General features: G+C 32.4%; 1 protein-coding gene and 1 pseudogene across 2 annotated transcripts in view; one reads left to right on the plus strand and one right to left on the minus strand.

Annotated features, from left to right (window-relative positions):
* The window catches only part of LOC145285899 (uncharacterized), a 422,865-nt gene that overhangs the window by 112,474 nt on the left and 298,578 nt on the right, over nt 1-11,813 (minus strand). The window lies entirely within an intron of this gene.
* Nucleotides 9,173-9,289, plus strand: LOC145286618 (5S ribosomal RNA; annotated as a pseudogene).

Consider the following 11,813-nt stretch of genomic DNA (forward strand, 5'->3'; position numbering starts at 1 on the left):
GTGAAACATTCGTTGAACATCATTAAATCCCGGGCAACGTCGGTTCACCCTGCTAGTAATATATATATATATATATATATATATATATATATATATATGTGTGTGTGTGTGTGTGTTTAACATTACATCTTCCTTACTTTGCTCTTATGGGAAGATAAGTGAATAGGAACATTGATATATAATGCAAGCAAAAAAGGAAAACCATATATAGGCAATCTACATAAAACGGACACACTGCTAACGATTTGAAAACAGTCCTTTATTTCATATGCCTAATAACATCAGTACTATCTTAACACTAATATACGGCCTCCAATCTATGTTTCTATAAAAGTGAGAATGTAGTGGGAGAGGGGGGGGACAATTCTCAACCTATATACTCAACGAATGTTTGATCAACAGACGTGAAAATTGGTATATAGGGTATTCAGACGCGTGGAAACATTTTAATCAGTTTTCATTCGTAAAAAGGGCTATTAAAGAATCAAAATTGACAAATTGATACGTGGGGGGGTTCGTCGGATTTTTATCTGTTTGTCAACTGTTTCACGAAAGCGCATGCGTGAATTGTTCACATGACAAATTCTTTATGTTAAGAATAAGTAGGTTTGAAAACACTTTAAAAGATCGTGTCAAACTGGCCTAACAGTTCTCGTATTTGACTCACTGTCTTTAGGTTTTGGTTTCAATCTCAGCTTAAGTATTTTTTTTTTTTTTTACTTACAAGAAAACAAAAAGAAAAAAATGTTAAAAAAAAAAATCATACTCGCATGCACATATCTTAGTTTCTGTATGAATTAAAATATATTTATGCATATTTTACGACTGGGTAACGCCGGACAACCTGCTAGTTATATATATATATATATCAGTCGATGCGTAAATTTTTTTTTGTGGAAATAAATATTTGTTAACAGAAATTTAATATTACAGATTGTAAAGGTTAGAAGTACAAAGATAAATTTAAAATAAAAATGTTTTTTGTTTTTTTTAATTAAAGTTTCCAACAACCTGTTTCCTTCATCAGCAAATGTCAAATGGTATAATAAGAAAAAAACTTGTTTGAAAGAGATTTCTTTTTAAATGCCATATTACATAACAAAACAATATTTTCACTAGCAAACATGTGATTATTGGATGCAAATCTATCTATCTATAAAAGTGAAATTGTGTGTGTGTGTGTGTGTGTGTACATTTCCCTACCAAACTACTCTGTCAATTTTTCAGTCTACAGACTCGAGATTTGACATAAGGGGCATTGAGATTTGGAAAAAATCTCTTTAATCGGTTTTCGACCAGAAATTTGGCTGTCAAAGGGTCAAAGTTCAACAATTTGACTTTTGGGGTCTAAACATTTGAAATTTTACAGAAAGGGTATTCAGACATGCAGCAAGCTTTTTAATCAGTTTTTGAGCGAAAATTTGGCTGCCAAGAAGTCAAAGTTGAAAGAGCTGAACTTTGCAGACTCTACCAAACTCCTCCATCAATTTTGAGTCTAAACACTTGAAATTTTACATATATGTTACCTGGACAGGAGTCATATTTTTAATATATATATATATATATATATATATATCCACATAAAATCATGATCAGTACATAGGGCCCGAACAAAGCCGGGCTAAACTACCAGTTTCTAATATTTTTGAATTCTATTCTATCTTCTTCTATCTATCTATCTATTCTATCTTCTTCTTTCTCTGCTATCTATCTATTCTATCTTCTTCTATCTATCTATTTTCTATCTATCTATCTATTCTATCTTCTTCTATCTCTGCTATCTATCTATTCTAACTTCTTCTTCTATCTATTTTCTATCTATCTATTCTATCTTCTTCTATCTATCTATCTATTCTATTTTCTTCTATCTATCTATCTATCTATTCTATTTTCTTCTATCTATCTATCTATATATTCTATTTTCTTCTATCTATCTATCTATATATTCTATTTTCTTCTATCTATCTATCTATTCTATCTTCTTCTATCTATCTATCTATTCTATCTTCTTCTATCTATCTATCTATTCTATCTTCTTCTATCTATCTATCTATTCTATCTTCTTCTATCTATCTATCTATTCTATCTTCTTCTATCTATCTATCTATTCTATCTATCTATTCTATCTTCTATCTATCTAAATAAAATGAACTCACTTTTCCCCCTCCAACTATGACCTTAATAGGATTAAAAATCATGACATTATATGTAAATGTAATGCGTACAGACACATTATCTGAGGTTTGCTATAGGCCTATTACCTCTACAGTTCCTCGACAATGGTACATTCCTATATTTTTTCCGGTGAGAGTCCACTGCCAAAATCGCTTAGATTCAATGGAAGTTGCAACATCTTTTCTCTCTATTAGATTCCTCCTTTCCCCTCTCCCCATTTACACCGCAGTGGATGCATTCACAAGGAACACTACGAGGAAAAACACCAGTTTGGGATCGTACAAGGTTACTTATGCAGTTTCTTTTTGTTTTTTTAATCTTTTTTCCCTGATTTATGCTTTCTGTTTTTTCCATATTAAAATAGAATAAAAAATAAAAAAATGACAAAATAACAAAAAAAAAACAAAAAAAAAACGCGAAAACGCGATTACTATTATTGTTTCCTTTGTGCTTATTTTCATTAGTGTAAAACGCAATCTGCGAGACTAACCGGATTTTACTTCCGGGTTTAACGACTCTAACCGTGAAATCTAACTATGACCTTTATTTATTAGTACTTTCAACTTAACATTTATTTTTACACAAATATTACAATGCAACGATATCACTTGCATTACACTTAAATTAAAATTAAAATGAATAAATTCATTTAGAATTCGAGAAAACAAAAAAATTCATTTAGAATTCAAGTGTGATACTGAAATTAAACCAAAACAAACTTCACTGCGGAATTGGTATTTGACCTACTTCACTTTTTAGTTAATTCATCGCATTTTTTTTGGGGGGGTGGCGCTTTCGCCTCAATGATTCGAGTTCGACCCCCTCCCCTTTCAAACTTTTTTGGGATTTTTCAAACACACGGGCACCGCCGGACCGTTTGTATTGCCTCACGTTAGTTTTTTTAATTGTTTTTTTTTTTTTTTTTTTTTTTTTTTTTTACACGATTGTTTTTATAGTTTTAACATTGTTTTTTTAATATTTAAACAGGGTTATTACTTCGCTTTATTTTCATTTTACCACCCCCAACCACACACGCCCCTAAAAACCCGGGCAACACCGGACACCCCCCGCTAGTATTAAATAAATGACATACGAGGTGCCTTCAATAAGTTTCCAGACTTTTTCACTTTTTCGTATGGGCACTTTTATTGATAGTGCATGCATGAAATTCTAGTTTTCTTTGAAGTAATCTCCTCCGACTGCAATGCACCTGTTGCAACATTCCAACAATTTCTAGAAAGCCCCATCGAAGTCTTCTTGTGTGAACATGTCAAGGACTCCCATCACAGCCTTTTTCATATTGTGTCATAATGACAGCTTGTAAGGTTTTCCTTGAACTTAGAGAATAACCAAAAGTCACAGTGAGTAAGTTCTAAAGTATAGGGAGGGTGAGGAATTGTCCTGATGTCCATCTTGGTGAAATAATCTTTGCCAAGGATGGAGTTGTAGACTGCATCCTTGGGACAAACTTTGTGTACATCTTATGTATCTTCAGTTCCTCACAAATAATTGTGTGTACAATTCTCACACTAACATCAAACTGTGCACTTATTGTCTCTATAGACACACAACTGTACTTATCCATGAAATTCCTTATTTGACCAATCAACTCTGGTGTTCTAACTTCCTTACTCTTCTCACACCTCTCATTCTTCAGACTCCCTGTATTCCTTGAATCTCTTATGCCACTTAAAACCTGATGATCGATCCATGCAAGATGATCCAAAAACAGTCTTAAGCATGCCATACATTTCTGTGTCATTTTTTTCTAAGTTTAAAACAGAATTTTATTGCATATCGTTCTTCTAAAGCGTCCTCACGTCCAGATTGCATTTTTGAAATTCACCAGCTGTGACAATCAGGCTTTAGTAGGGTGTATTCCAATTCCTGCTGTAGCTGTTCATTTGAACTTGTAATCATAAAAATTGGTCAGTCATCTCATAAGATGTATAGCAATAACATATGGAATTTTTAAGACTTTATGACAATTTTAATTACCTGTACAAAAAAAGTCTGGAAACTTATTGAAGGCACCTTGCAAGTCAGTCGTGATCTGGCGTACATTTGCCTGACAACGTAAAGATGAAATTATTTAGAAAACCTGCTGTTTGGTTTTATTTGGATTATTTGAACTACTGTTTTTATCTTGAGTGTTATTTTCATAACGTTTCGGTTTGATGTAACCTCCGACCTTCTTCAGGTGTATCTTGTCAAACTCTGTAATATTACTGTCGAACTTGGGAATCTTCTTTTTATTTTCTTTTTTTTTTTTACATAGGAATCACCACTTATCAAGATCCGGAGGCCACTCTAGGATAAGGGTTAATGGGTAAACATTAGTCAATGTGATTATAGCGTAGTAAACATAAGTAGTGGGAATTTTGTAATTTATGATTACTTAGGGTGAGGCGGTTCATCAAGAACTTGTTTACATTGGACTTGAAGACGATCAGATTGTAGTCAGTTGGAAAGTAGGTAATCGCAAAAGAGTTCCATCGGTGTGCAGTTCTAAGAAAGAAGCTTTGTTCATGGAATCTGCATTTTCAAAACACAAAACAGAGGTATGAGGAGATACTGAATGACGTCACGTTTTTCAAGTTGAAAGAAAACGATCTTCAAATCAGTGTCTGTGGAAGTCGATCGGGAGGCATCGAAGCAGTTGCTCAATAATGTAAAAACTGATAATCCAAGGTGAAATTATGCTTCGACGTGTCTGTCCATGTTTCACTCATTTCAGTTAAGTTAGGAAATTAACTTTAGAACAAAATAATTAGCTAAGGTAACATTAGTCTCTCTTTCTGGAGTCAAGTCTCTCCAAAATAAACCCTTCAAGAAAAATCTCGGCAAACGTCTCCTTGCGTCCTCATTATGCATGAAAAGGAGCAGAAAGAGCAGAAATAACCCACATATAAACACCTTGCACATATGTATAAAAGAACATTTCGTTGGTATTGAAAATATAACAGACAGAATCAAAGTTTAATATGTCAGCTTAAATGCTATGGAGGTCCAACTTTTGAAATTTCAAAAGGTGACTTTCTAGCAGGACGACATACAATTTTCAAATACACTGTAGGGATGCAGAATATTAGTGTCAATAACATGGCACAGCAATAACAAATGATAATTGGCCAAGTCAGAATCAAAGTTTAATATGTCAACTTAAATGCTATGGCAGTACAACTTTTAAAATCTCACAAGATTACTTAATATGTTAAAAGGTTATGAATAAAAATATTTAAAAAATGAAAGAAATCAGAATGTGGGGGTTTCCAGATTTTTTTTTTTTTTTTTTTTACTTATGTTCAAAGCATATCGCCACTTTGACGTAAGCGGCTACTATTTGGGGCCATGACTATGAAAGATTAACAAGATATTTGTTCAGGTTACATTTAAACTTCTGCATATCAGTACAGTCAGGGAAGCAGGCAGCATGAAGGGAATTCCAAAGTCTATCTGTTCGAGGGAAGAAACTATTAGAATAGAAAACTTTCTGGCATTTAGGGACAACAATAGTAAAGGGGTGAGGTCTTATTGCTAAACAGGTTTGTTGGGGATATGTACGTCGAGGGGGCACAAGTGAAACAAGTTCATCAGAACACATTCCATTAAAATATTTGTAAAACAGGCACAGTGATGCAACATTGCGGTGATGAAACAGGGGCTGGAGCTTAGTTGATAAAGTGGGACCGATTAGATTGACAATTCTTTTTTGGACACTATCCAAGAAGGAGAGACTAGAACTAGATGCACCAGCCCAGATGTGGCAACAATACTCCATGCATGGGCGAATGGTGGCTTTGTAGAGGTACAGGATACTCTCAGGTGTGAGTAGTGTTTTAGCGAGGACGAATTTATATTAAGGATGTGTTTAATAACAGACATCAGTTATGAGTGTTACAGATCTTTAGGGTTTAACAAGAAAGGAATCAAAGAATAAGGACTCCAATCGACCGGCAAAAACAAAGGAACAGATTTCGATCAACACCGGTTTACCTTTGACCTTCACATACGCACATGCCCTCCATAAACAATTCTTTACTATTATATAAAAGGAACTTTGTCTATTTGTGCGTGTGTGTGCGTGCATGTGTGTGTGTGTGAGTTCGTTCCCTATGGACTCGAGCACAGCTTGGCTATTTTTTTTAAATTTAATTTCACACAAACGTACTTGATGTATCTGGGAATGTTCTTACATAGGTTTTGTACCAGAACGCACCTGTTAAGTATCGAAAAGTATTAATCGAAACAGTTTGATTAAAAAGAGGAAGTTTGATTTCGACAAATATTAACACTTTTATAAAACTTAAACTTCACAACTGCCATTTGAGTAGCTTTATCGCCGCACAAGCAGAAAGGGCCAGCTGTAGATTCTTTTACAAAACAGGAGCGGGTTCGAAATGAATATTTCTTTTTAGAGCGCAATTGAAGCATGATACTTGACTTTTGCATTTTGAAGTTTAAGTGACACCATTATATAAAGCTAAATTTATAAATATTTAGCAGGGGAAAGAGAAATCAAGTTCTATTTGTTGAGTCTGATGTGACGATCTAGGATTGAACCCAGGCCTCCCAGCGCATCAGCCAACACTCTAAACATACCAAGAGCGCGGGTCTACTTATATCATTGCATAATATGCTATATATATATTTGTTGCAGTACTTAGCGCTTAAGTGATACACAGTTTTTGCAGTATTTAGTTCTATAATATATATATATATATATATATATATATATATATATATATATATAAAGCTGAACGTCTGTGTGTGTGTCTGGTCACGAATAGGCTCCTATATGCTTGACTATTATAGAAAACTGATCACATATAATGATAGAAGATGTATCAAGACACAGGAATGGGTATGTTTGATCTGGCATAATGATGATTCATTAAAATTGTGGGGTCTGCATACGCGTCTGGTCCACAAAGTATGGAAATAAAAAATTTAAAAATTAAAAAAAAAAAAAAAAAAAAACGTTTACAAGTGTTTTTGATATAGATGTACATAATAATACTTTGATAAGTATGTTTTAACTTAACTAGGGATGGTATAATAAAATTGTGGGGTCTGCGTTCGCGTCTGGCCTCCATAGAATGGAGATAGGTACAAACTTTAATAAAGACTTTTCATATCTATCTGTGTAAGTATACTTTGATAATTATGTTTCAGTTTGAAGAAATATGGTATGATAAAATTATGGGGTGTTCGTTTGCGCCTGACCTCCAGAGAATGGAAATATGTCACAACATTTAACAAGGTTTTTTAATATAGATCCACAGAATCTTGTGATAAGTGTTTCAGTGTGAACAGGTATGGTATAATAAATTATGGGGTTTATCTATTTTATTTTTACTTTCATCATATTTTGCTTTGATTTCGATACCCCCAAATTCGAAGCTATCTCTTTACAACCCTTCCTTTTCGTAATCTATCATACTTTCATAAATCAGAGTCAATTTTCTGTAGGCTGTTTTTGAACCCAGTCAACGATGGGTACTTTTGCTAGTATATATATATATATATATATATATATATATATATATATATATGATGATTGCAATGTCTTGTCAGAAGAGTGCCACTCTCTGACACTTAAAGTACATGAGCCCAAAAATGACTTCCATCGCCACAAGACCATTTTAATAGACAAATGCCTGAGGGAGTATCTGTACACAGATGATGTTGCAGAGTCTTAGTTTTGTAAGACAGCTAGGTCTCTCTCTCTCTCTCGATTCAAAATGTTGAGATCCAGCAACAAGCAAGAGCAAGATAGCCAGCAACAAATTAAACTGCAGACCAGCTTAATGCGAGTAATGGTCTCCCGCTTTCTGTTTTTTTTAAATCAGAGATTTGCTTCTCCTAGAAAGGTTGCCTTCACCACGGCTTACAGGAGCCCTCTACATACGTACATACATACATACATATATATATATATATATATATATATATATATATATAAATCTAACAAAGTACACAATTTTATAATTAAATGCAATTATAGTTTCATTTCTTCATAAACTAGCAGGGAAATCCAATGTTGCTTGGGATTGAATGATGATCAACGCATATTCTACACTTTCTAGTCAGACACCCACCGCAGTGCATTGAGAGTATGCTTTCCAGTACTGACTTTATCCACAATTCATTGTAGTCTACACTGCACTGTAGAGAACCTACTATTGATTTTGTGAAATCATTTTTATATAATGAGGTGAATTAAAATTTTATATACAAAAGCAGAATGTTTCAATTGTGCTCTAAACAGACGTGTTCATTTTAAACGCGCCCCTGTCTTATCAGAGAACTTACTGTTGAATTTTATACGCTTAGCCCTTCTACTTGTGCGATGATAAAACTTTAAATGCACTAGCAATGTGAGGCTGTATAAAAGTGTAAACCTTGGTCAAAACTGAACTGTTCCTTCTTTAATGAGATTCCTTTGATCATCGATTTTCGATACTTATTGGAGGCATTCCGAGACAAAAGCAATCTATGAACACTAACGGGCACCTTAGGTATATGTGTGTGAAATTTAAAAAAAAAAAAATCTGCCCAGCCGTTTTGGAGCCCATAGGAAAAAAAAAATCATAATCACGCACTGCCTTTTATATATAAGTAGAGATAGGGATATCGTTTTAATATAGAGTAAGCGGATTAACAAATAAGCAGAAATATATGATGTTGCATACTGAAATATTTTTATCAGAAAGAAACTGGCTTCAAACTCTTGAATGATTAGAATAAATGCTTCTTTTTTTTAATCTCAAGGAACTACTCGATGGTTAGTTTTATATATGAACAAATGATTAATAAAAAATGTTAAAAAACATCTTGAAAAAGAGTTAAAAACATATTTAATTTTAAAAAGGAAGTACAAGATAAGTGGATAGTCCTTAATTCGCGGAGTTTCGAAGAAATATTCTCCTTCTCATCTTATTTCTTTGTGTATATATATATATATATATATATATATATATATATATATACACACACACACGGCATAATCACGTTGACACACCGGTTCCGGTCAGATCACCAAAGTTAAGCAACGTTGAGCCTGGCTAGTACCAGATGAGTGACCATTTGGGAATTCTAGGCGCTGTATGTGGTTTCCACTTATTTCTATTCATCCCGAACCTCCACTTGCCACTGGTATTCAACAATGTCGACTTAGGAGAGGTGTGGTTGGTGATTGCGCAACCCTTGCCACAAAAATTTCACGTGTAGGCACCCTTATCGTGAGTATCTATAGTCTGCCAAAACTGAAGGAAGCCTTTTTTTTTTTAAATATATATATATATATATATAGCATTTACATGCTAATTAACATATCGCAGAATAGAACTTGTAAAATTTACTTATATATATTACTACAATAGAAAAATACGAGCATGAAAAGTAATATGGTTAAGCTTAAATATGGAAAAGTAAAGGACTAGTTGTTAAAACTGAAAAAGAAAAGGACAAGATATTCTGGTAAAAAAATATAATAAATTTATAACTTAAAATATTGAAGCATACAGAATCGATTATATAATGTTATAAATTGAATTAAAAAAAAATTCTTAATGCTGTAATATTTTAAGTTATGAATTTATTATAATTCTACTGGAATATCTTGTCCTTTTCTTTTCCAGTTTTAACAACTAGTCCTTTACTTTTCCATGTTTAAGCTTAACCATATTACTTTCCATGCTCGCATTTTTCTATAATCTATGATTTTTCCAGGCTTCCAATAAATTCACTTGTTCTTTGTTTAATTTCAATCTTATTTTTTAGCGTCTATAAACACATATGTAATAACAATGTACGGCACTCGTTTGTTTTCAATAAAATCCCCCCCAATTATCTCCCTTTCATTGTCTGTTTCACTTGTCAGTTCTCTTTCCACGACAGCAGTGAATTAGTAGCAACAGTAGTCGCTGAAGCGACGTGATTGCTATGGAAACTAGTCATAAAAAGCGTCGCTCATCTCCTTACATATATTTACGATTTTGAACACCAGTAAATTCATCATAACATTTGTTTTACTGAATGGAAATGAAATTTATTTTATGCATAATATAGCCGAGAAGTTATCTATAAACTGTTATAATTGTTTGAAATTTGGTCGAAAAATGAGTGAGCGGTGAAGCTTTAAAGCAGTTCTAATAGCTAAAACTGCCACTTAACCATATATTCAAACAGGGTAGTATGTGAATTATTAATATTTTATATATATATATATATATATATATATATATATATATATATATATATATATCAGTATAAATAGTAACCGTATTATTCTACATTTTCTTAGTGGGGAAGTGGCATTATTCACTGGAAAGCCATGTATTTAACAGGTGTCCCGTTTTTAAATATCTGAAACAACTACATGGTAAGCAGCTGATGATCCTCGTTTTGTATTTACAAAATTTTAGATAAGGTTTTCTTTTTTCATCCTTATATAGTTAAATTCTCTTTTATGATTAAAGACACTTGAGAAATCGGTTTATGCAAGTGCTAAGTCTATTTCTATTTAACAATTTTAGTTAAGTTTCTTATATAATTGAATTCTCTTTTATAATTATAAACTTTTTAGAAGTCGAATTATATAGGTGCTAAGTCTAGTTAACAATTTAAATGAATGCCTTGTTTTCATCCTTATATAGTTTAATTCTCCTTTATAATTATAAACTTTGTAGAAGTCGGATTATGTAGGTGCTAAGTCTGCGATAGATTAAATTTTAGAGGTTTTTTTTTCCGAAAATTTAAACAGCATTCTTTTTTTATTTTTACATTTAAAAATTTTTTTTTACTCAAAGCTTCTTTAGACTAATATATATATATATATATATATATATATATATATATATATATATAGAAGTGTGTGTGTGTGTGTATATATATATATATATATATATATATATATATATATACACACACACACTTCTATAAATTTGGGATTTTTGTGTATTGATATTCATATTAAAAACCCCTTTTCTATTTATTTAAAAAGGAAATACAACTTTGTTATATATGGGTCGTGGAATTACATTAAACAGCAAAAGATCTAGCTAATTTGCATATTCTTTAAAACATTCATTTAAATTAATTCCCTATTAGTTTTTTTCGGTTTTCTTATGAGATGATCATCTTTAGTTAACTATTACGAGTAATTATATTCATGCAGATATTCTATATAATTTATACTTGCGTCATATTTGTGTCAAAAAGTTACAGTAAACCCAAACCTCTTTCTATATATATTTATGTATGCGTATATATTTTTGTTTACAAAAATTTTACTTACTAAACACCTCCTGCAGTTTTTGGCCTACAGACATGAAACTTCATAGATAAGGTATTTGAACCCATGCAAAACTTTATGGGTTTTAGACAGGTAAAATCGGTACAAAAGTGTGAAAATTAAAAAAAAAAGAGGGAAATTTGCTAGATAAAGGTCGAACGCCGGCATTACGAACATGCATGCATAACGCAATAGCTATTGGTTCATGTTTTAATTTTCAGCCCTGTAAACATGTCTTCATAGTACAGTCATTAACGTCAAAGGAAAACGGTAAATGATGAGCTCAACGTTTTGGTTTGGATTCTCGATGGTGGTGCACGAGTTATTCATTTTTTTTAAC

Source organism: Euprymna scolopes, chromosome 10, assembly GCF_053919585.1.
Source record: "Euprymna scolopes isolate OS-2025 chromosome 10, ASM5391958v1, whole genome shotgun sequence".
Taxonomy (NCBI): Eukaryota; Metazoa; Mollusca; class Cephalopoda; order Sepiida; family Sepiolidae; genus Euprymna; species Euprymna scolopes.